Below are 26,262 nucleotides of genomic sequence, written 5' to 3'. Positions count from 1 at the left end.
GCGAACGTAATCGTGTAGCTTAGGATGCAGAGAATAAGTATGAGCGCAAAATAGAACGTTGGACCCGCCCAGGCAAATTTTCCCCTTGTTTTAACCATTGAAAAAGGCCGTTTCAATTGGCTAAAGGTGGTTGTCTGGAACTGTGTAATGGACGAAAAGTGGTTCGAAAGCTAGTTAAATGTGAAGTAGTATAACCTCGGGCATGTTATCCTATATAATAAAGTATCATGTATCCTATATATATAAAGTATCTGTATCATATATATAATTGATCATAAATAACAGAGTCGAAATATATCTTTGCGTGTACGCAATAGGAATCTCTTATATAAATGATCATAAATAACAGAATCTAAATATATCTTTGCGTGTACGCAATAGGAATCTATTTAAAGTGCACATATATTAATCATAATTATATGAATCCATATACATATGTATAAACAAATCAGGTAGCCTATAACTCAATCTGTTACCTTTTAACTTACCAATATCTGCAAGTTATTTATGAGTTAATATATGAATTAATGAATCAGATATATAACATTTAGCATAAAAATCAACGAATCAATCAGCATAAACATTAATAACTTTATCAATTCATATATGAAATTTTTTTTCAGTTAAAATAGTGATGTTTTTATCATGTTAATCTTCATTCTATGCAATTATCAGAGTACATTAGTATTTTTCTGTAGCATAAGTATCTTAAAGAGATGAAGTGAAAACTGTATCATTATATATCATGTGATCACTATTATTTACCAATATCATTGTTTTTTATATTTTATTACTTGAATCAATTCAGTACACCATGAATTTTTATTTACTTATATATATATATATATATATATATATATATATATATATATATATATATATATATATATATATATTCACATAGTGTCTGTATCACACTCCTATAAGTCAAATGCAAGTCAAGTTTGAGTAATATTCAGTAGTTGGTTTTGGTAGCTGACCGAGCTAATGTAAGTGTTTACATAATAAAAATATGGAATGTTAGTCCATATATATAAAAGTCTAAAACTAAAGAGGTCAACCAGATTGCTTGCAGGAATGTGATCAGACTAGAGACGCTAAAGATGACGTATACAATAAGTATGTAAGCTAAGATAACATGCCGGTCACCTGTAGTCATTCAATTGTTTATAAACATTAGTCCAAGCTCCCTGCTTGAGACAACTACCCCGACCTATTATTCAAACGGCCTACGTGATCTGTAGCGTGTCTCATTCGATTGTGTGTTCGTATGAAACTATGTCATCTGATAGTATGTTCATATGTTCGAACTACTGTCTGTTCCTTCATAACTTGTAACAGAGATGGTAGACGGGCAGAACAGAGTTAGCTATCGTCATTAGAAGACCTGTACCTCTTTACCTAAGCTTTATCAGTAGAGGAATAGGATTAGCCATCATCATTGGGCAGAAGCGATCAAGCTATCGTGATAGAAGACTTGTACGATCATACCTGATCTTCATCATGTAAAACTTCGGAAGAATATACTATTTTTATACCTTGTGTTTTCTACAAGAACCTCACCGAACCATGAGTTTAACACATCGTCGTAAAGATAATACCGACTTCGTAAGTGATCTACAAAACCCCAGACACTCCATTGAAGATGGAAGTGCAATACCAACCGACTTAGCGTATAGATTATCGCTAGTCTAACATTACCTCATAGGGCGCCTTTATCATACAAGGCACAAGCCCTAATAGATACGTATATGCTAATTTGTGCTCATCATAAATCTTGCCTGTATCTACACTTTGTCTTAATAATATTGCAAGTGGCTTTGCGATAGAATGAACTACTTTCTTTAACAAAATAGCAGGGACTCCATCCGGCCCTGCAGCAGCTCCATTTTTAATTTCATTAATTGCCTGCACAATATCAGCTTCCTTAATTTCTATGTCAGCTAAATATTCACTATTTTCATCCCTTACTTCTATAGTCATTATCTTCATTATCTATTCTATGGGTGAATTCTCTTCTTAATCGTTCTGCCAGTATGTTGCAAATTTCCTTTTTTTTTATTTTTTTCATTCGTTAATCTCCCTTCAATTCTCAGAGGGCCTATTTCTATTCTTCTTTTATTCATCTTCTTCGCATATGAGTATAATAGTTTGGGGTTTTTGCTTGATATTTAATAGGGTTTTTCTTCCAAGTCCCGTTTTTCATTTCTTTTGATTGTATAATCTTTTGTTCTGCATTTTCTATCTTACTTTTTAGTTCTATAAACTTTCCATGCATTTTTTTTTCTTTTGCAAGACCTTTTTTCCACTTTCTGATTTTCTGGAACAAGATCCTTCTGTCTCTTGGTATGCATGAATGATGTTTACTTTTCTTCTTCGGTATATATTTACCACTATTTTCTCCAATATTTTTATATAATATCTCCGTATTTACCCTTATGTCATCACTTACGAAAAATGTTATCCCAATCTTTGTTTAATTCTTCATTAATTTCTGACCATTTTATATTTTTACTGTAGAAGTTGTATTTTCCATATCCTTCCCACTTTTTCATTTCTTGCTTTTTATCTCTATTTTCACTTGCTTTGGAATGAACTGTTAATTCTATGACATTATGGTCTGAAATATTCGCATTATAAACTATTATTTCTTTAACCATAATTCATCTCATTCACAAAATACTCAGGTCTAAGATCTGGGAAACACACTCCTCCAGACAAGAAGGATGTTGCAAAGTAGACACATTTCTGAAGCTTTGTCTCCAAGACGTATACGTCTTACTTCCTCTAGAGACTCTTTTAAGAATAGTCGCGCCTCTAAGGATCATGAGGGCTCTTCAGCTCAGGAAGAACAGGACCCCTCAGAAGAAGAAGGACCAAAAGACTCCTCTGTTTCCTCCTATAAGAGGCTGACAGAGTTGCTCCTGCAAGAGTTTGGAGATATCCTTTCTCCTGTGGCTCCTCCTTCCTTCTCCTCTTTCGTTATTCTCCACTTCGAAGACGTCGAAGGGTTTCGTCTTGTGTAAGGATGAACCTACTGTTTCCATGAAGAAGGCGCTTAGAGGTTTTGGGGAATGGCTCCTTTCTAAGGAAGAGAAAGGGAAGACGGTTTTTTCTTTCCCTCCGTCTAAACTGACTGGCAGATTGGGATTCTGGTACGAATCGGGAGAACCTTTAGGCCTCGCTCTCCTTCGTCTGCGGACTCGGACTTCTCTTCATTGGTGGATTCTGCTCGTCGTTTCCGCCCTCTTGTTCCGCCAAGACTACGTGGGGGATGAACGAACTTGACCACCTACTGAAGGGAATGTTTCCGAGTCCTGGAAGTTTTCAACTTCCTTGATTGGTCTTTAGGTGTTCTGGCTAATAAGACCCAGACCCAGATTTCTCTGTCTCCTGAAGATCTTAACTGCGTCCTCACTTGCATGGATAAAGCAGTGAGAGACGGATCGAGTGAAGTCTCCTCACTGTTTGGAGCTGGAGTTATTAAGAAACGGTCTGTCTACTGTTCGTTTCTCACGAAGGCAGTTTCACATGCGCAAAGGGCCTCGCTTATGTATGCTCAACTCTCTCCTCTTCTGTTCCCCAAGAAGATTATTCAAGATGTCTCGAGGTGCCCTTTCAGCTAAGGCTACTCAGGACATGTTAGCCCAGGCGGCCAGGAAACCTCGCTCTGTCTTCCAACCCAAGGCCATGAAAGAGACTCCTCTGAGACAGGAGCCCTTTCGAGGAGGACCCACTGTCAGAGGTTCTGCAACCAGAGGGACTAGACCTTTTAAGAGAGGTAAAACCTTCTCTAGGTCAGTCAGAGGAAGAAATAGTGATCAGGGACTCCAGACATCAGTGGGTGCCAGACTACTGAAATTTGCCGACGTCTGGGCCCACAAAGGGGCAGACAATTGGTCCCTATCGATTGTCAGCAAAGGATACCTCATTCCCTTCTCGTCAAGACCACCATTGACGACAACTCCGAGGGAGTTGGTAGCCAAGTACAAGGACCCCCCATCATGAATCAAGCCCTTCTCTAGCAGTAGATCTCATGCTAGAGAAGGAGGCTATAGAACTAGTGAGAGATCCCCGCTCTGCGGGCTTTTACAACAGACTATTCCTAGTTCCGAAGAACTCAGGAGGATGGAGACCGGTTTTGGATGTAAGCGCCCTGAACGTCTTTGTGGAAAAGAGGAAGTTCGCCATGGAGACAACTTCCTCAGTGTTAGCGGCTCTTCGTCCAGGGGACTGATGGTGTCTCTAGACCTTCAGGACGCTTACTTTCATGTGCCGATCCATCCTTCTTCACGGAAGTATCTACGATTCATGATGGATGGAAACATCTTCCAATTCAAGGCCTTGTGCTTCGGCCTATCGACTGCATCCCAAGTTTTCACAGGTTAATGAAAAACGTGGCGCAGTGGCTACATTTGGAGGAGTGAGGGGTGTCGCTTTATCTCGACGACTGGCTAATCAGAGCAGAGTCTCAAGAAAGATGTCTGGAGGACCTTCAAAAGACCCTACATTGACAAGTTCTCTGGGACTTCTGGTGAACTTCCAGAAGTCTCGATTAATCCCCAGTCAAGAGCGGATCTATCTGGGGATTCGGATAGCTTCTCTGGCTTTTCGGGCTTTTCCGTCGCCAGAGAGGATAGCTCGTTGCTACGAGAAAATAACGACCTTCCTAGAGAAAGATGCATGCACAGCGAGGGAGTGGATGAGTCTGCTGGGGACACTCTCCTCGTTGGAGCAATAGTTTTCTCTAGGAAGGTTGCATCTCAGGCCTCTACAGTTCTTCCTATACCAGAAACTGGAGGCGTCTCTCCCTAGATCTGGAGTTCTCCTTCAAGATCTCAAGGGGAATCAAGAGAGAACCTTCGGTGGTGGAACAACCCACTTCGTTTTGTGGAAGGAATGTCTCTTTACATGCCGAACCCCCAGCCATGTGTTGTTTTCCGACGCATCGGAAGCAGGTTGGGGAGCGACGCTCGGGACAAGAGAAGTGTCAGGCACCTGGAAGGGGGATCAGGTGTCCTGGCACATCAACAAGAAAGAGTTGATGGCAGTCTGGATGGCATTGAAAGCCTTCGAGCCCCACGTCCAAAAAATGCAGTAGTGCAGGTCAATTCGGACAACACAACAGCCTTGGCGTACATCAAAAAACAGGGGGGGACGCACTCCTTCTCCCTGTACGAAACAGCAAGGGATCTTCTGCTGTGGTCTCAAACAAGGAAGATCAGTCTTCTCACCAGATTCGTACAGGGAGAAAGGAACGTCAGGGCCGATCTCCTGAGCAGGAAGAATCAACTCCTGCCTTCCGAGTGGACCCTCCACTCAGAGGTATGCCAAGACCTGTGGAGAAGATGGGGCAGACCTCACATCGATCTCTTTGCAACAGCAAGGAACGCAGAATCGAACTTTACTGCTCCCCGATCTCAGACCCAGGAGGCAGTATCAGTGGATGCTTTTTCTCCTAGATTGGACAGGTCTAGACGTCTACGCCTTTCCCCCCTTCAAAGTACTGGGACAAACCCTCAAGAAATTTGCTATCTCGGAGATGACAAGAATGACGCTAGTAGCTCCGTTCTGGCCCGCCCAAGATTGGTTCACAGAGGTACTGGAATGGTTGGTGGACTTTCCAAGAGCACTTCCACAAAGACAAGATTTGCTCAAACAACCCCACTTCGACAGGTATCACAGAAACCTCCCCGCTCTCAATCTGACTGGCTTTCGACTGTCAAAAGTCTTGTCAGAGCGAAGGGTTTTCGACAAAAGCTGCTAAGGCTATCGCCTCAGCTAGAAGACCTTCGACCCTTAAAGTCTACCAGTCGAAGTGGGACGTCTTTCGCCGGTGGTGCAGGAACCAGAAGTTTTCCTCTTCCAGTACCTCTGGTGACTCAGATAGCAGATTTCCTAGTTTTTCCTCAGAGAAAAATGCGGTTTGGCAGTATCTACTATCAAAGGATACCGAAGCATGCTGGCTGCGGTGTTCAGACATAGGAATTTAGATCTTTCGAATAACAAAGATTCTTTCATGATCTATTAAGATCTTTTGAATCTTCCAAGAAAACTTCGAACGAAGTTCCAAGTTGGGAATCTGGACGTGGTTCTTCGTTTCCTGAGGTCCGCTAGGTTTGACCACCACATTTAGCCTCCTTTAAAGATCTTACGAGGAAAGCTCTCTTTCTCATGGCTTTGAGCATCCGCTAAAAGGGTTAGTGAGATTCATGCCCTAGAGAAGGAAGGGTAGGTTTCAAAGGAGATCCGTGGTTTGTTCCTTCCTTCCTTCGTTTTTAGCAAAAAATGAGAACCCCTCAAAGTCCTTGGCCAAGGAACTTTGAGGTTCGTGGGTTATCTGCCCTAGTAGGGGAAGAACCTGAAAGAACTCTTTGCCCTGTTAGGAGTTTAAAATACTACCTTCAGAAGAAGAAAAACACCCTTAAGGGCATTGAGGACAGACTATGGTGCTCTGTAAAGGACCCCAGCAGACCATTGTCGAAAAATGCGCTGTCGTTTCTTCATTAGAAGTGTTGTGAAAGAAGCACATAGATCTTGTAATGAAGAACATTTCAAGCTCCTAAAAGTCAAGGCTCATGAAGTGAGAGCAATTGCCACTTCCTTGGCTTTTAAGAAGAATATGTCTCTTCAGAATCTGATGAAAACTACATTCTGGAGATGTAATTCAGTATTCGCCAACCACTACCTAAAAGACGTCAGTATTACGTATGACGAGTGCTTCGCGTTAGGCCCGTACGTATCGGCGGATTCGGGTCTGGGCAGGGAGCTGGAACATATCCTTAGTAGTTTTTTCCCTTGTTTTTGTTAATTGAGTTCATATGGTTGTATGAAAAATGATGCAGGTAGGCATCTTTTTCGTTTCGTAATACTAATAACTTTAGTTTGGTTAGGTGATTGATTGGTTTGAAGCTCCCTGCGTGGTAGTGGACAGGTTCTGTCATAGAAGAGGACGAACCCCCATTGACATGATCCGACTTGGATTCTACTAAGTAAGCGGATATCAAGTCCCGTTAGTAGACCCAAAGAGTCTTTTCAGCTGTAGGTCACGCCCTTGCTGTAGCTCTTATGGCTATGCAGACTAATAGACAGTATCTATGAAGTCTTCAGCCTAAACAGGTAAGAACCAAGGTTATTTTTATCCTACAACAGTGGTTGTTTACCTTTTTCTTTGTTATTTTCTGTCTTGTACCCTCCACCAAGGGTGTCAATCAGCTAAGTATTATGTCTGACAGGAAAGTTCATGTACAAAAATGATATTGTTATTTTACAATAAAGTTTTGTACATACTTACCTGGCAGACATATACGATTGATGGCCCGCCCAGCCTCCCCTCAGGAGACAGGTATAAGAGAGAAAAAATCTGGCAAGAAAGGTATGTTTGGTTCTTACACCCGCTTCCCAGCGGCGGGGTAAGGTAGATCACCTGACCTACCTGTCGCGTTGGCCGCGAGTTTGAATTCTGTCGTGACGTCAGAGACGTAAGCTAAGTATATGTCTGCCAGGTAAGTATGTACAAAACTTTATTGTAAAATAACAATATCATATTTGTACCTACAGAAAAAATAAAGTCCTTCATGTTGTCTCTGTCATAGCTATCACCTATTTTGATGAGCTCCTGTTTCATTTGTTTGTGTGCTGCGCAGTCTCGAATTGTCACGAATGACGTCATGAAAAAAAATCCACCCAAAAAGTGACATCATTATAGACAATATCCAATCGTAAATAAGCATGTATCAATTTTTGTCTGAAACAAAAGAAAGCACAGCGTTTTCAGCCATGACAATGTTTTAATGTTACCAAGTCGTAAATGTTTTCAGCAAATACACCTATTTCTCCATTTAAGCGGTTACTTGCACTAGTGCCATAGTGAATAGCATAGTGTGAGAGAATTGTTACGTGAATTATAGAGATTTCACAAACTATTATCATGGGCATATAGAAAGGCTCGTAACTTTTGCCCAAATCACGGTTTAATCAAGAGTGAACACGTTTGCCCGACTTGTAAGAAGTGCCGTCTTGACTTGAACAAAAAAAGCCTTTCAGTGCGATAAAACCTATGTAAGGTAAGCTATTTCCTGTATGTATTTTGATCATCATGTGAAATATGCTGGAGTATTGTCTCAGTTAGCCTAATGGCCGCTCAAATTTTTCGGAATTTGTCATGAATGTGCAGGGAAGGTAGTGCCCTTAAGGGGGGGGAGAGGGCTTTGCCTCCCCCCTCCCCCCCCCCCCCCCTGGCTAGGCCTAGGTAGGGGTATGGCGCTCTAGGTTAGGTTAGGTGGTTTGGTTAGGTAGTGCCCTGGAAGTCACTTTTCTCCTGCTCCCCCACCCAAAAACCTCGGTTCCCACTGGGTCCCCCAAGATTGTTAGATGGGAACAAGGGTGTAATTGCTTGATGCCACCATATCAATGATCAGTTTACGCATAGTCAATAAAAAATACATCTGAAAAATATATATTCTTCTGCAAACAAGAGATGAGCTCTCCTTTAGATTTACCGATACTTGGCCAGTTCGATGTCTTCAGGAAGGTAAGTACACTTAATTACATAATATAACTAATACAGAATGGCAGTGCTCGCCACCAACGGGACACACGAACGTCCCCTTAATTGTCACGTGTGCACAGCAACTCGGACAGCAGCACATTACGCCAACATTAAGGCGGGAAAATAGGTGGAGGGAAACTTGTCGCATTTGCAAAATATGGGCAAAAAAATACTCTTATAATTAAAAATAATTAGTAATCATTGATTAGTAAATCACAAATTTTGTACATGAACTTTCCTGTCAGATATATACTTAGCTATAGTCTCCGACGTTCCCGACAGAATTTCAAATCTCGCGGCACACGCGACAGGTAGGTCAGGTGGTCTACCTTACCCGCCGCTGGGTGGCGGGTGTATGAACAATCCCCCTTGCTTGTCAGATTTTCTCTGTCGCTCGGAACGATGATAACTGTTGTCGGTTCCTTTGGATAGATTTTTCACTTCTCGCTTGCCTGGAGTTGATTTGGACTTCTTTTTAGTGACGTATTCGCTCTGTTTGGCTTGGCATACGCTATTTATGGACCGTTTTTTACTTTGCGCTGGAATTTTCTTTTAACATGTCTGATCTGGATTCAGTAGCTAAAACTTCTGTTTTGTTTAGGGTTTGTGTGATTGAAGGGTGTAAGGTGAGGTTGCCGAAAGCTTCGGTTGACCCTCACACTGTATGCATGAAATGCAGGGGGAATGAATTTTCTTTTAGTAACCCTTGTAAGGAATGTGAGGGACTGAATGAAGACGAATACAAGGCTCTCTCTTCTTATATTAGGAAATTAGAACGTGATAGAGTACGGAAGGCTTCCTCTAGAAGTTCTAGTAGGTCTTGAATGAGTGAGTTGGATGTAGAACCTAACGTTAATGTAGAAGTAGAACCTCCTTCCCAGGTTGCAGCCCCTGCTCCCCGCACCAAAGCCGAAGGCGGCGGCTTTAAGAGCCACGGTTCATTCGATGGATCAGAAGATTCGTCAGTTGGAACAAGGTAAGGAGAGTGTTAGTGATCAGTGCAGTGTCCCCAGTGTTGTGGGACGGTGCGTCTGACCGGCTCCTTAGTGCCTCTGGGCCTAGACCTCTTCCATACTCCAGAAGCCGCAGGAGGCTAGGGAGAGCCCCCACTGGTCAGGCGTCCCCTTCGGCAGATCCTGAAGTACGCTCCCAGGCTGCCTCGGATCGCTACAAGAAGGAGATCCTGCGTTCATTGCTTCTCCTCTTCTTCGTCGCCCTCTCCGAAGAGAGGTTGGAACTCCCCGGATGCGTCTCGCCAGTTGAAGAGGGCTTGGAAGGCTTCCTGCAGTCCTTTGGCTTCCAGCCCGGAAGTTTTCCCAGAAAGAAAATTCTTTGGAAGTAAAGAAGCCCAAGAGATCTTGTGATCGCTCGTCTTCTCGCGCCCCTCGCTCTGCGCCTGCTTCGGAGGAAGACCAGACGGATTCTCCTACTAGAGTCCTTGCGGGACTACAGGCTCAGATCTCGGCTTTGGCGGACTCTCTGGCCTTAAGATCGCGGAGGAAGAAGGACGTTCTCTTCCGATCAAGAGATCTAGGCTCCGTTTCTTCAGGAGGTCGTGTCTCCGCTTTGTAGGCGATCTCCTTTGTATGGGGAGTATTCAAATGAAGGTAGGAGCTCACGCGAGCGGCCCCGCCCCGCTCTCCTGGCTCGCTCTCAGCAGCTTCAAGGCGCCAGACATCGATCAGACGCTCTGTGGAGAAAGAAGATTTTTTCTCCGGATTGGATCCCCCGCTTCTGGTAAGCTTTCTTCACCTGCTCATCACGCTGTTTCGAGGGTACGGCCGAGGAGATAGGTACTTGGAGCAGAACAGGCCTCTTTCTTCGACTCCCTCTCGTGGGACTTCTCCTCAGCAACTTCGAGAATCTAGAAGGCACCCTTCTACAAGTAGGCGCTCGTCTTCGGGATGTCGCTCTCCTCGAGTTTCGGATCTGGCGTCGAGTAGAACGCTTTTCTCCGGTTCGTAGCTCCTCTCCCTTCAGACGTCAGAGTCTGGTAGGAGCCATGCGCCTGGTAGGCGTCCTGCTGGTAGCCGCTCTCCGCAAGATAGGCGCCAAGAGCCTAGTGTACGTCGATCTGGTAGGCGCTCATCGTTTTCGAGGCGCCCTACTCCTGACTGTTCTCCTCGTGGCAGACACCAAGAGCCTTTCAAGCACCCTTCTCCGTGTAGGCGCTCTCCTTCTTCTAGACGCCCTACTCCTGACCGTTCGCCTCTTGGTAGGCACCAAGAGCCTCGCAGCGCCTTTCTCCTGATAGGCGCTCGTTAGCTTTGAGGCGCCCTTCTCCTGACTGTTTTCTGCTTATCAGACGTCAAGAGTCTCTCAAGCGGCCTTCTCCTAGTAGGCGCTTTTCATCTTCCAGTCGACCTTCTCTTGATCGTGCTCAACTTGACAAGCAAACAGAGACTCGCAAGCGCCCTGCTCCTGATAGGCAAAACTCGGCGCCTAGCAGCTGCTCTCCTCAGGATAGGCGCCCAGATACTAGTAGGCGCTCTCCTCCTCATAAGCGCCCTGTTGATGTATCCAGACCTTCTCGGGGTAGAAGTCCTGCCTCTCCTTCAGTCAAGATTTCGTCTACCTCGAAGAGGGAGTCTCATTGCAGACAGTCCAGGTCGGGCGGGGCTCTTCCTTTTCGTCTCGTCGTTTCACTGCTGATTTGAACTCTCCTGCGAGAAGGCACTCTCTAACCTCTCGCTCTGCTCCTGCTAGGACCTCCTTCGTCGCCTAAGGATCCTCCGCGCTCTCCTCGACAAGCAATCCTAGAGGGTTCGGATGAGGAAACGAACACTTCCGCAGCTGTGTCTTCTTACAAGAAGCTCACAGAGCTTCTACTGCAAGAGTTTGGGGATTCCCTTAGTCCTACTGCTCCTCCTTCTCCTCACTCGTTTTCTACGGTGAAGACAACGAAGGGTTCGTCTTGCGTGAGGATGAAGCCGACCCTTTCGATGAAAAAGGCACTTAGGAGTTTTGGTTCCTGGATGACTTCCAAAGAGGAAGCAGGAAAAACTATGTTCGCTTTCCCACCTTCGAAGCTATCAGGACGCGCTGGTTTTCTGGTATGAAACAGGAGAGTCCTTGGGGCGGGTCTACCGTCCTCGGCCGATGCGGACTTTTCGGCGTTAGTAGATGCCACAAGGAGAGCTGCACTTAACTCTGCTAAAACAACTTGGGCGATGAACGAGATCGACCACATTCTGAAAGGTAGGTTCAGAGTGCTGGAGGTCTTCAACTTCCTTGATTGGTCGCTGGGAGTCCTGGTCTAAGAAGATACAGGTGCCAGAGTCTTTTTCTCCAGAGGATCTCCTTTGCGTGTTATCTTGCATGGACAAGTCCGTTAGAGATGGAGCGAGTGAAATCGCCTCCCTGTATGGGGCGGGAATCGTGAAGAAGAGATCTGTATGTTGCTCCTTCTTGACGAAGTCTGTCTCCACGCTCAGAGGTCTTCTTTGCTGTTTGTTCCTCTTTCCGCTCAATTATTTCCCAAGCATCTAATCCAAGACATCTCGAGATCTCTTTCGGCTAAAGGCCACCCAGGACCTTCTGGCCCAGTCAGCAAGGAAGCCTCGTCCTTCCTTCCCTACCAAGACTAAGAAGGAGAAGTCTAGTACTCGGGAACCCTTTCGAGGGGCTTCCTCCTCCAGAACCTCTTCGTTTAGAGGTCGTAGACCCAACAGAAGAGGAAAGACTTTCGCCAAGTCAGTCTAGACCTCCAAGTAACTTACAAGTCCTTCAGACAACGGTGGGCGTCAGGCTCTTAGGATTTGCGGAAGTCTGGGCCCAGACAGGGGCGGATTCTTGGACCCTTTCAATTTTGAGGAGGGGTTACCTCATCCTTTTCACCTCAAGACCTCCCTTGACGACCACCCCAAGGGAGTTGACGGCCAGGTACAGAGACCCCATCATGAATCAAGCTCTCCATCTAGCAGTAGAACAGATGCTGGAGAAGGAGGCTATCAAAACTAGTGACAGACCATCGTTCAGCAGGCTTCTACAACCGCCTTTTCCTAGTTCCGAAATCCTCAGGGGGATGGAGACCAGTGTTGGATGTAAGCGCCCTGAACTTCTTCGTAGAAAAGAAGAAGTTCATGATGGAAACACCTTCTTCGGTGCTGGCAGCGCTTCGTCCAGGGGACTGGATGGTGTCCTTGGACTTACAGACGCTTACTTCCACATACCGATCCATCCTTCCTTGAGGAAGTTTCTCAGATTCATGATGGGGGGAAGAATTTTCCAGTTCAGGGCTCTGTGTTTCGGCCTCTCGACGGCCCCTAAGTGTTCACGGGGATCTTGAGGAATGTAGCTCAATGGCTTCATTTGAAGGGGGTGAGGATATCCATGTAACTCGACGATTGGCTGATATGGGTCAATTCAGAAGATCGTTGTTTGAAGGACTTGCAAGTAACACTAGAATTGACGAATGCGTTGGGACTTCTGATCAATTTCAAGAAGTCTTGTTTAATTCCCGAGCAATAGTGTGTATCTCAGGATACGGATGAACTCTCAGAGTTTTCGGGCTTTTCCCTCTCAAGAAAGGATAGCCCGAGGATTCAAGAGAGTAACAACATTCTTAGGGAAAGAAGTATGCACAGCGAGGGAGTGCGGATGAGTCTGCTGGGGACGCCTCTCCTCGCTGGAGCAATTCGTTTCCCTAGGAAGGTTGCACCTGAGACCACTCCAATTCTTTCTTTCATCGGAATTGGAGCGTCGTTCTCAGGATTTGACGTTCTCCCTGTCAATATCTCAGAAAGTAAAGGAGGAACTCACATGGTGGCAGATCCCAACATCTTTGCGAAGGGATTCTCTTCAATCCCAGAGCCCCAACCTAGTGTTGTTCTCCGACGCGTCGGACACAGGTTGGGGGGGCGACTCTGGGAACCAGCGAGGTGTCAGGTACCTGGGTGGGGGACCAGGTATCCTGGCACATCAACAGAAAGGAGCTGATGGCCGTGTGGTTGGCTCTGAAAGCTTTCGAACCCAACGTCAGAGGATCAGTAGTGCAAATCAACGCGGACAACACCACAGCTCTGGCATATATCAGAAAATGGGGGGGACGCATTCCTTCTCTCTGTACGAAACTGCAAGAGACCTTCTTCTGTGGGCTGAAGAAAGGGGAATCAAGCTTCTCACCAGGTTCGTGCAGGGAGAGAGGAATGTGAGAGCAGATCTCCTCAGCAGGAAAGATCAGGTCCTTCCCACAGAGTGGACACTTCATCTAGATGTATGCCAGAGCCTGTGGAAGTTGTGGGGCAGGCCACACATAGACCTCTTTGCCACGTCAAAAAACAAGAGACTGGATCCTTACTGCTCTCCGATCTCGGATCCAGAGGCATTAGCAATCGATGCTCTTCTTCTAGACTGGAGCGGACTCGATGTCTACGCGTTTCCCCCCTTCAAGATTCTGGGGTTAACAATCAAAAGTTCGTAGAGTCAGATTCAACGAGAATGATCCTAATCGCTCCCTTTGGCCAGCCAAGAATGGTTCACAGAGGTACTGGAATGGTTAGTGGACCTCCAAGATCGCTCCCTCTAAGGAGCGATCTACTCAGACACGCCCTACTTCGACAGTACCACAAAAATCTCCTCGCTCTCAGTCTGACTGGCTTCAGACTGTCCAAAGTCTGGTCAGAGCGAAAGGCTATTCAACAACAGCTGCTAAAGCAATCGCAAGAGCGAGGAGGTCTTCCACCTTACGTGTATACCGAGTCAAAGTGGATGTCTTCAGACGGTGGTGCAAGAGAAAGAACATTTCCTCTTCAGTACCTCTGTGACCCAGATTGCGGATTTCCTGCTTTTTCTCAAAAAAGATTGTGATCTTGTTGTATCTACCATTAAAGGATACCGCAGTATGTTGGCGGCGGTCTTTTGGCATAGAGGCATGAATATCTCCGAGAATAAGGACCTTATTAGGTCCTTTGAAACTGTTAAAAAACAATCTCATATTACACCGAACTGGAATCTAGACGTGGTCCTCCAATTCCTTGGATCGTTTAGATTTGAACCACCTAGTTCAGCTCGTTCAAGGATCTGACGAAGAAGGCTCTCTTCCTTATGGCTCTAGCAAATGCTAAGAGGGTGAGTGAGCTCCAAGCAATTGAGGGCAATGTTGGGTTTAAGGAAGATTCTATGGTTTGTTCGTTCCTTCCGGGATTTCTAGCTAAGAACGAAAACCCATCACGTCCATGGCCCAGGAGCTTCGAAATTCGTGGACTATCTTTTCTTGTAGGGGAAGAGCCTGAGAGAACTCTGCCCAATGAGGATTGTAAAATATTACCTTAAGAGGAAAAGAACAACTTAAGGCCAATCAAGAAGTACTTTGGTGCTCCGTGAAGGACCCACTCGACCCATGTTGAAAAATGCTCTGTCCTTCTTCTTGAGAAGCCTTATTAAAGAAGCACATGTTGCCTGCAAGGAAGATCATTTTAAGCTTCTTAAGGTGAAAGCCCACGAAGTGAGAGCCATTGCAACTTCGCTTGCTTTTAAGAAGAATATATCTGTGCGGAACCTGATGGAGGCGACCTTCTGGAGATGCCAATCGGTTTTCGCAAACCACTACCTACGTGATGTAAAAATCACTTATGACAAATGCTTCGCCTTGGGCCCTTACGTATCGGTGGATTCGGTGCTGGGGCAGGGAGCTGGAACTTATCCTTGTTAGATTTTGATATTTTACCCTATATTTTGTAATTGTTGTTTATGGTTGTCTGAAAGAGGTTGCAGGGAGGCACCTCTTTTTGTCGTAGCACTAACCCTTTGTAGTTTGGATAGGTGGTCTGATGAGTTTTGGCTCCTTGCAGAGGTAGTGGTAAGGATCTGTTAAGTAAGCGGACAAGTTCCCTTTAAACAGGATCTGACATTGGATTCTACCACACAAGGGGATCACATATCCCAGTGGTAGATCCGAGGGTCTTTCAGCAATAGGTCATGTCCTAGCTGTAGCTCTCCAGGCAATGCAGATTCAGAGACAGTATCAATGAAGTCTTCGGCCTGAAAGGTGAGAACCAAGGTTTTTATATCCTACAACATTAGTTGTTTCCCTTCTTTCCTATATTATTTAGCTGTCTCTTACCCTCCACCAAGGGTGCCAATCAGCTAAGTATATATCTGACAGGAAAGTTCATGTACAAAAATATTGTTAAACTACAATAAAGTTTTGTACATACTTACCTGGCAGATACATAACGATTAATGGCCCACCCAGCCTCCCCTCAGGAGACAGGTGGAAGAGAAAATCTGACAAGCAAGGGGGATTGGTTCATATCACCCGCCACCCAGCGGCGGGTAAGGTAGACCACCTGACCTACCTGTCGCGTGTGCCGCGAGATTTTTGAAATTCTGTCGGGAACGTCGGAGACTATAGCTAAGTATATATCTGCAGGTGAGTATGTACAAAACTTTATTGTAGTTTAACAATATCATATCTAAAGTAAAATTAATGATAAGGAAACTTAACACTTTTTCTTTAAATGGAAATGAAAATTAAATGTGTCATTTTATGACAATAGGGATAAAGCTGGGAAGAAGGTTAGGAAGAGAGCGGGTTTTAAATCTTGTGACGATTGCTCTTGATCTATTGGAAAAGGCACCTATAGGTGACCTTACCCAGGAAAATTTTGAAATCAAACTGAAAAGTGTCCAGTCTTTCCTGGACAAAATTGAGAATGTCAATGAACAAATCTTAGATGTTAATATGACAGTGATGTCTCCTGAAGAACCGGTGGTTCAGGATGAATTTAAAAGTCAAGCTGCACTTGCAGATGAAGTTGGTGTAAGGTTAGGTAAAATTTGGAAACTTTTGAATAACTGTTAGAAACCTAATGTTGGTACTGCCACAGCGTCAGTCAAGTTGCCTTGTTTACAGTGTAAATTGTTTGATGGTCAGTCAGATGACAAGCTTGAATTTAAAAACTTTTTATTGCAGTTTGAGAATTTCATCAATGCCGGTGGGCAAATGTCAAATGCCACCATACTCACTTACCTTAGGAGTTATCTCTAGGGCAATGCCTTTAAGCTTATTGCTACCCTTTCAGTTTCTGATGATAATTATGCTGTAGTTATGTAATTGTTGAAGAATGAATTTCTTGAAGAATTCATTGTTGATGAGACTTTCAAATCTGCTTAGTGGTTTTCCTAAGCATGACCCTACCTTTACTGAGGTGAGGGCTTATATCAATGTGGTTCGGTCTATGGTACATGAATTAAGTTGTACAAGGTTGAATTTCATACTGTGGGTACTCCAGGTAACAAGTTTTTGAGTCAAGTTGTTTTCTCTAAGCTGCCTCCTTCCATTAAGAGGGAATTGATTCATAAAGTCAATAATAATTATCCCAACATAGTAGATTTGTTTAAACATTATAATGATATCAAAACGCTTATGCGTACTGTCATTTGTAAAGCTGAAAGGTCAAGTCCTGATCAAAAGAAAGACGTAAATAAGTCTGTTTTCAAATAAACCTGTCAAGGTCAATTATCAAAGGTCTACTGCTATAGTCAAGAGTTCCCAAATCCAACACTGATGCAAATAAAATTCCTAAGCATACCAGTACTTTAGAAAACTTCAAAGGAAAGTGTTTCCAAACCAGGTGGTCACCTTATAAGTTTTGTCAGAAAGTTGGGCATAATATGTCCCATTGTACTGCCTTTACCAACTATGATGAATGTAAGAAATGTTGTTTGCAGTTAGGTATGTGCTATTTTTGTTCAAGTTCAGCACATTTAGCTGATCAATGGCCTGGCAAGTTAAACAAGATGTCATATGCTTGTGTGCACTGTAAGGCATTTTCTCATATTTCGCCTTTATGTCCTGTCTCTAAGGCTAAACAGACTATTCAGTTCTCTACTTGTGTGGGTGTACAACACACAGAGGTAAGTTTTCATCCTTTGTTACTCCTGTCATCACTTTGACATTTCAGGGCGATAAGGCCTACCAAGAAGTTATCTTAAAAAAGCAGATTGCTAGTAATATATGCAGTTCCCATCTCATTTCTAATACACCTATGAGTTCATTACCTATTTTAGGTTCTTCAAACCTCTCAAAGAAGTAAGACTCAGAGTCACAGTTCCTGGTGGTAGGAATGTTCAAATACCTCTTTTGGCAGATGTTGATTTTTGTCATAACTTAGAGTGTCTAATTTGGATGCTGCTTTGGGTAATTTACAATCAGAGGAGCGCCTCAGTGGCGTGGTTGGTATGGTGTTGGCGTTCCACCACGGTGGCCGCAGGTTCGATTCTCAGCCATTCCATTGAGGAGTGAGAGATGTGTATTTCTGGTGATAGAAGTTCACTCTCCACGTGGATCAGAAGTCACGTAAAGCCATTGGTCCCATTGCTGAATAACCACTAGTTCCATGCAATGTAAAAAACACCATACAAACAAACAAAGAGAGGGCATTTTCTTAGTCGAATCAGATTTAGCTTATAAGGAAAGTTTTGAAGTTTAAGGACTTATTGGGGTAGATATTTTGCAACTTTTCCCTGAATTTAGTTTAGTCAAATGCAGTCAAGGTTCTGCTTGGAGAGTGTCTGTAGGATTAGTGCCTTTTGGTGGCGTTAGAAATTTCTTACCTCAAAGTCAATCCAAACCTGGGATGCAGTGTCAGAGTCTATTGACTAAAGAGAATATGTCAATATGGTAGACATGTATAAGGGAAATGTGCCTGAAACCCTTGTCAATTTTATCATGCACCCTAAGAAATCATATTTTCCCCCACTTGTCTTTATTTCCTGATAGTGAAGTGGAACAGGGTTTAGAGAACATGTTCAGTTTAGAGTCTGTGGAGTGTTCTGATAATGTTGATCAACATTCACAACTTGGCTTATTAGTGGCTGATGAATTCAAGAAGGGGATTAAATTCAAGGATCATAAATATCATGTTGATCAAGTTCCATCAAATCATGCAGTAGCTTTATCCATTCTGGATAGAAGTAGTTAGCAATCTACAACAAAAGGTATGTTAGATGCACATCAAGAAGTTTCAAAATCAGTTGAAGGAAGGTATCATTGAGGAAATTGATGTGAATCCTCAAACCTTTGGTAAGTATATTTGGATTTCTCATAGACCAGTGATCAAAGAGGACCCTAATACTACAACTAAGATACATCCAGTATTCAACTGTTCTCTCAAGACAAACAATAAACCTTCGTTGAATGAAGCAGCCTTTGCTGGTGTTAATCTGATGGGAGATATTGTACAGTTGTTGCTGTATTTCAGGTCAAATGATTTTATCATGTTGAGTGACATTAAGCAAGCCATTTTGCAGATTATGCTTGCCATTGAAGCAGATAAAAACAGGTTCTGTTTTTTCATGAAGGTAGGAGATAGGTGTAGTCTATAGGTATAGAACTATAATTTTTGGATTTAATGCTAGTCCATTTATTTTGAACTATTGTTCTCAAACATCATGCTAGTCGTTTCTGCAGCGATTATTGTTCTCAGTTACTTCAGTCCAATTTTTGTTGATAATTTTGTAGTAACAGGGAATTCCATTGACCTTCTTAAAGAGGTGTACCAACAGTCCCTTTCGTGGATGCAAGAAGGTGGATTTTTTCTAAGGTCATGGAACTCAAATAACACTGCTTCGTAAGTTTTGATGCAAGGAGATCAAACCCTTGACTCATGGTAACAATTATGAGAAAGTGCTTGGTTACAAATATCTGACAGGTGAAGATGTTACTCATCTGTTCAGTAACAGTCTTGATATCGGCTTGTCAACAAAAAGGGGTGTTTTGTTTCAAATTTCCAAAGTGTTCGATCCCCTTGGTCTTGCTTTACCTGTTACCACTAAGGGTAAGCGCATGATGAGAGATTTATGGCGTCACAAATGTTCCTGGGACGAAACAATTCCTCAATCTGCTCGAAGTGAATGGGCCAATCATTGTTCTGATCTGCCTCAGTTGTTTTCCCTCAAATTCCCTAGACTGTGTTTATGTCAGGATTCAAGTAATTCATTGTGTTCCTTTTGTGATGCTTCAGAGTCCTGTTATGGATTTGCAGTTTACTGTTTTAGTGATGGTAAATCTCAACTTTTGTGTGCAAAATCGAAAGTAGCGCCTTTGAAGGCTAAAACTTTCCCCATCCTTGAATGCATGGACCATTTGTCTTGGATTCTTTCAAATGGATTAAATTCAAGGAAATAGTTTGTGTAGTTGATTCACAAATTGTCTTACAGTGGTTACTAACAGATACCATCTCAACAAAGTATGTATTCACACGTAACAGAATCACAGATGTATCGTTATTCAAGGACAATATTTTCAAAGAATATGGCCTAGATGTTCATTTCAAATATGTCAAGAGTGAAGAAAATCCCAGTGATCTTTTAACAAGGGGTTTAACCTTCAAAGACTTTCAAAAGAAATTCAATTTCTGGATTCAGGGACCTTGGTTGGCTGATTTTCATGCTACTTGTCCCACTAGTTCTCTAGGTTGCTTGTCAGAAGCAAATAAGTTGCAGCTATTATCTATTGAAGCCAGGGTTGTAGATGGTTCTTTGGGTATGACAATATTACTGAACCCATTGTCAACATTTCAAATTTTTCAAACCTTACCAAACACTTTCGAGTTGCTGGTCTTGTCTTCAAAGCCATCCAAATCTTCAAATAGAGTCTGGGTGGCTCTTCTAATGACCCTTTCAAAGAAGGAAAACTGTATGTGATGAAAGATATGCAGCGAGACTCCTTTCCATCAGAACTTGAGTATCTCCAAATCCCTTCTAGTAAAGCAGCTGTTTCTCCTCTCGTCAATAGTTTAGATTTATTCCTGGATGACGTAGGTGTCATTCGGTCTAGAGGAAGAATAGGCCAAAACCATGTAGTATGACTTCAAATCGCAAATCCTTTACTTTTGGGTAAGGAACACCATTTAACTAAACTGATTATCAATTTTTACCACAATCAGTTTAAACATCTAGGTATACAAACTACCTTAAATATGATCAGAACTAGTGGATTTTGGATCCCTAGGATGAGACGGTGTGTTAAGCGCATTTTAAGCGAATGTGTTACCTGCAGGAAGTTTAACAGTTTGTCTTTTCGTTATCCCAAAATGACCAATCTTCCAAAGAAAAACAGGGTTAATTTTGTCAAAAACTTTTATGCACACTGGTGTTGATTTTACAGGTCACCTATTTGTCGCTAATGAAGCTGGTGAAGACACAAAGATGTTCCTTTTAAATGTTCATTATCTGAACATTAGAGCTGTTCACATATAGCTGTTGCTTGATATGTCTACTCATAGCTTTGTGATAGCTTTTTTAACCCTTAAACGCCGGAGCGGTAAATAAAAAAATGACTCCCGTATGCCGGAGGGGTTTGAGAGTGAGCGCGTAAGCGGAAAAAATATTTTTTTCAAAAAATCACAGCGCGCTTAGTTTTCAAGATTAAGAGTTCATTTTTGGCTCCTTTTTTTGTCATTGCTTGAAGTTTAGTATGCAACCATCAGAAATGAAAAAAATTATCATTATCATATATAAATAATGCGATATATGATAGCGCAAAAACGAAATTTCATATATAATTGTATTCAAATCGCGCTGTGCGCAAAACGGTTGAAGGTAACAAGTTACTTTTTTTTTCGTTGTAATGTGCACTAAATTGCGATCATTTTGATATATAACACATTGTAAAACGATAAAAGTAACACAGAGAAAATATTATCACAAAATAATGCATGAATTCGTAACGCGCTTACGTAAACACATATTTTTTTCAAAAATTCACCCATAAATCTAAATATTGTCCTAGAGACTTCCAATATGTTTCAGAATGAAGACAAATGATTGAATATTACTATACTGTAATAATATTAGCTTACAAATGCAGTTTTCGACCATATCTGACGAGCTAAAGTTGACCGAATGTCGAATTTTTTATATATATATTTTTTATATGCAATTATTTCGGAAATAAGAAAAGCTACAACTTTCAAAATATTTTTCGTTTTATTCTACATGAAATTGCGCACATTTTCATATATAAAACTCTATGAAATGCCTAATATGAAAACGGAGCAAATATTCCGAGAATGGGACTTAGGCATTTCGGAGATTTGTGGCGGAGAATCCGCGCGCGGAGGGAAGGAAAGTTTTTTATAAAAATTCACCATAAATTTAAATATTGTGCTAGAGACTTAGAATTTGTTTCACGATGAAGATAAATGACTGAATATTACTAGGACTGTAAGAGTTTTATCTTACAATTGCGTTTTTTCGACCATTTCGGTAGAGTCAAATTTGACCGAACGTGGTTTTTTTCTATTTATCGTGATTTATATGCAAATATTTCGAAAATGAGAATAGCTACAACCTTCAACTATTTATTGTTGTATTATACATGAAATTGCGCACATTTTCATATATAAAACGTTATGTAACGGCTAATTTAAAATGGTGCAAACATTACCACAATCGCACGTATGATTTTTTCGGAAGAGTTACCGCGCGGACGTAAAGAAAATGTTATTTTTTTCATAAATTCACCATAAATCGAAATATTGTGCTAGAGACTTCCAATTTGTTGCAAAATGAAGGTAAATGCTTGAATATTACTAGAATATAGGCGTTTTAGCTTACAATTGCGTTTTTCGACCATTTCGGTAGAGTCAAAATTGACCGAAGGTTGAAAATTTGTCACTTATCATTTTTTATATGAAAATATTTCAAAATTGATAAAAGCTACAACCATGGGTTGTTTTTAGTTGTATTGTGCATGAAATTGCGCACATTTTCATATATAAAACTTTATGTAACGGCTAATTTAAAATGGTGCAAACATTACCACAATCGCATGTATGATTATTTTCGGAAGAGTTACCGCGCGGACGTAAGGAAAAAGTTTTTTCATAAATTCACCATAAATCGAAATATTGTGCTAGAGACTTCCAATTAGTTGCAAAATTAAGTTAAATGATTGAATATTACTAAAATATAAGATTTTTAGCTTACAATTGCGTTTTTCGACCATTTCGGTAGAGTCAAAGTTGACCGAAGGTTGAAATTTTGGCACTTATCGTTATTTATATGAAAATATCTTAAAACTGATAAAAGCTACAATCATGAGTATTTTTTTGTTGTATTCTACATAAAAATGCGCACATTTTCATATATAATACTCTTTGTAACGGCTAATTTAAAATGTACAAAAATTATGTCAAAGTGACGAAATAATTTCAGAGATGTGTCACAGATACTTTTTAGTGCGGCAAGAAAGAAATTCGCGCTTGCGCGCCTGCGTAACGATTTGTAAATAAAACAAAACACCTTGATCCGTGAACTCCCAGCATCCCCCAAGGCGCGGTGATTCAAGAGTTTTCGGCTGGTAGGCCTAAAAGTATTTTTCCGCGAATTTTTAAAAAAACTTTTGTATGTCGACGTAAAATACGTCCAGTCGGCACCCGAGAGACAAAAAATGTCGACATAAAATACGTCCAGTCGGCGTTTAAGGGTTAAGTTCTGTAAATTTATATGGGATCCCTTCATTTCTGTACAGCGATACGTCTCATCAAAGCCATCAAAACTTCTCTACAAAACTGTCGGTAGAGCTAGACTTGATAATTTTGCATAACTTACAGTAATCGGTGATGTTCAAAGTGTTATCAATGCACGTCCTCTTACGTATAGGTTGTCAGATGATGACTTGGAAAACATTACTCCTTTCTCTTTCCTGAGATTCCATTCCAATCCGTATTTGATGTTCAAGGAGACGGAAGAGGGGTATTCATGGGAGCAGGAGCCTCCCTCTCAAGATTCAGTCATTCAAACTTTAGCTGTCCTAGATAAAAGCCTTCTCACAGGATCATCGTGAACACTGTAGAGATCTTCACTAATGTGACTGGAAGAACAAGATTCAAGCTGGAGATGTTGTTCTGGTCAAAACACCTAAATAACGAATACAGGCCTTATTGGTTGTTTGGCCGGGTTTTGGAGTTAATCACAGGTCATGATGGAGCAGTGGGAAGTGTCAAATTGAAGAGAGGGGATGGGGTGGTCGCTCTTCATTCCCGCAACCATTTATATCCATTGGAGTTGTCTCTCACTCATTCTTATGAGTCAAATATTAAAGTAGAAGAGGGTGTAAATCCTCATCAAAGGTGCTCTGAAATTGTTGATAGTACGGGGGACCATACTGCAAATCAAATTTTTGAGTGAGATGACTCTCTTCAAAGGTCTTCCTCCGTTCTTGTTGATAGTCAGGGAGCTCACTCTTCAAATTTTCAAATTTGCAGGTCTGCCTCATGGTGTAGAAAGACTTCGCTAGTGCCCCAGCGTAGAGCTGCCATTGCTTGTCGTCAAAAGATGAGCAGATGGGGTGCTCAATTAACTCATTAGATTCAAATCATTACTTACATTTCCTATTATACATTCCTTTGACTTGTTACTAAAAAATGCAATATTACAATTAATTTTTTTTGTCTGTTGGGAGTGTGTGAGAAATTTTAAATAATTTACTTAATTTTTTGTCATTTTAATAAATATAAATGCTTTGAATATTTCATTTATTTGCTAACTGCACAGTATCTTGCAAGTATTACAAATAAAGTCGGAATCAAAGAAATAAGGTCTTTATTTTGCATGAATATAAAATTAATATATAAAGGACATCATAACACATGCATGGAAACTCGCGCACAAGAAAGCTTCGCTTCACTTCATTATTTCCCTCGCAGCAGGCTCATCACCTGAAACACGAAGTCTTCAAGTAAAGGCCGCATCAAGTGGCTATAGGGAATGCTTCCCTCATCCTCAAGAATTATCAAACTGCAATGTTAAATCTAATGAACTACCTATTCAGTTAACTAGAATTCCATGGAGTTTTGCATTCATGTATTTCACGGAGATCCCCGGATATTCTAGAACAAAAGGCATTTTCGTCGAAAATTGATGTACCTCTTACCTCGTGGCAAGCCCTTTTATGCAGGTAAGACCTTATGGAGTTTTGGTTTTCGACTTGAAAATGTATTTTCCAGATCAGATTCATTGTGAAGCGTGAACTTACAATCACTGAGTCGAAAGGTAATTCATTTGGGAGTGCAGGCTCCGTTCAAAGGGAATTAGAAAAAAAATAGTTCCCACAATAACAAGGCAGGTTCGACTAGCTAGGGTAGGCCAAGCTAAGAACTCGACCACTTCCCAGGCTAGAAACCCAACCACTTAGGCTAGGCTAAGATGGTTCAGGCATGTTTGACTAGCTAGGGTAGTCCAGGCTAAAAACTCAACTACCTACTTAGGCTAGGCTAAGAGGTTTAAGGCAGGATCAACTAGATAGGCTGTGCCAGGTTAAGAACTCGACCATTTGCTAGGCTAAGAACTCAATGACTTAGGCTAGGCTAAGTCAGGAAGGCCAGCAGTTCCTTGCCTTCCTTGGCCTTGAAGCCTTATTGGTCTAGACTCAAGTACCTAACCAGAGAGTAGGTCTGAATCCCAATGAAGGCCGGATGGCATGATTGAATAAATCCATTGACTTGCTCTGGAGGACGTCCGTAAGTCTTTGCTGCAAACAAACGGCATTGCACAGATTTTCAGATATACCTTTACTTTTGGGTAGGTCATCATTTCTTCCACCAAAACAACTGTGCTCTCGAATAATGGGATAATATCCTAAAATCATCTTTTAAAGGAAGAAACTGGAACGTGGCTGTGCGATGAACCTTGCACGTGGATGTGTGATGAACCACATAACATGTATGTGGGATGAATCACGTATGTTAGTGTTTCTGCATATAACGTAAGATATGCAGCTAAATAAAAGATTTAATTTTGTATATGTATATTCGTTATACAATCTGTGCGCATGTATCACGTGGTACGTCACGTGACATGCCATGACGTCATCACAAGGAATGTAGGCCGTGAATGATTGGACCTGCGGCAGTCTTCTAGAACAGCGAGTTAGTAACATTGAGTTGGATAGATTTTTGCGTTTAACACTGGTAGCAGAGCGTGGTTGGAGAGATCATAATGGCGTCAAGCAAGTGGCCACCTAAGTTCAGTGATGAAAGCGCATATGAAAGCTGGAAGAAGGACATAGACATATGGTGTGAACTGACTGAACTGCCGAAGAGCAAACAAGCACTAGCTATACACCGTCCTTGGAAGGGCGCGCCAGAGTGGCAACCTCGGAACTGGAGACAAGCGATCTAAAAAAAGAAAATGGTGTGAAAACTATCATAGAAAAACTTGACAGTTTGTTTCTTGCTGAAAAAGGGCGTCGGCAGTTTACGGCCTTTCAAGAGTTGTATAATCTCAGAAGATCAGAGAATACGGAAATAAGGAAGTTTGTTTCTGAGTTTGAGCACACATACTTTAAGTTCAAGAAACAAGAAATGGAACTACCTGATCCCGTAATGGCGTTTATGCTTCTTGCATCATGTGGTTTAAGTGACAGTGAGCAGCAACTAGTGATGTCAGCAATCGCAGAGGTATCGTATGATAATATGAAATCTACGTTAAACAGAGTGTTTTCTGGCAACATCGGAGAAAAAGATAGTAAGGGTGTGCAGGAATTAACAAAACCAGTCACTGAGATAAAGAGTGAGTCGGTCTTCATGACTAAGGACGAGGGTGGCACTGCAGAAAACACCAGAGAGTGCTCTGTATGTTAGGGGGTACCAGCGTGGAAGAGCCCAGGGACTACGTGGTGAGGGTGGTGCAGTGAGAGGCCGTGGAGGATTGGTCACATTCAGCAAGAGGACAATCACGGAGGAGGAAACAAAACCCAATTG

General features: G+C 42.1%; 1 protein-coding gene across 3 annotated transcripts in view; it reads left to right on the top strand.

The window, feature by feature from the left end:
• The window catches only part of LOC135218416 (neurexin-4-like), a 516,193-nt gene that overhangs the window by 460,179 nt on the left and 29,752 nt on the right, over nt 1–26,262 (top strand). The window lies entirely within an intron of this gene.

This window comes from Macrobrachium nipponense, chromosome 9, assembly GCF_015104395.2.
Source record: "Macrobrachium nipponense isolate FS-2020 chromosome 9, ASM1510439v2, whole genome shotgun sequence".
NCBI classification, from domain to species: domain Eukaryota; kingdom Metazoa; phylum Arthropoda; class Malacostraca; order Decapoda; family Palaemonidae; genus Macrobrachium; species Macrobrachium nipponense.
This window is presented reverse-complemented; position numbering and strand designations above follow the sequence as displayed.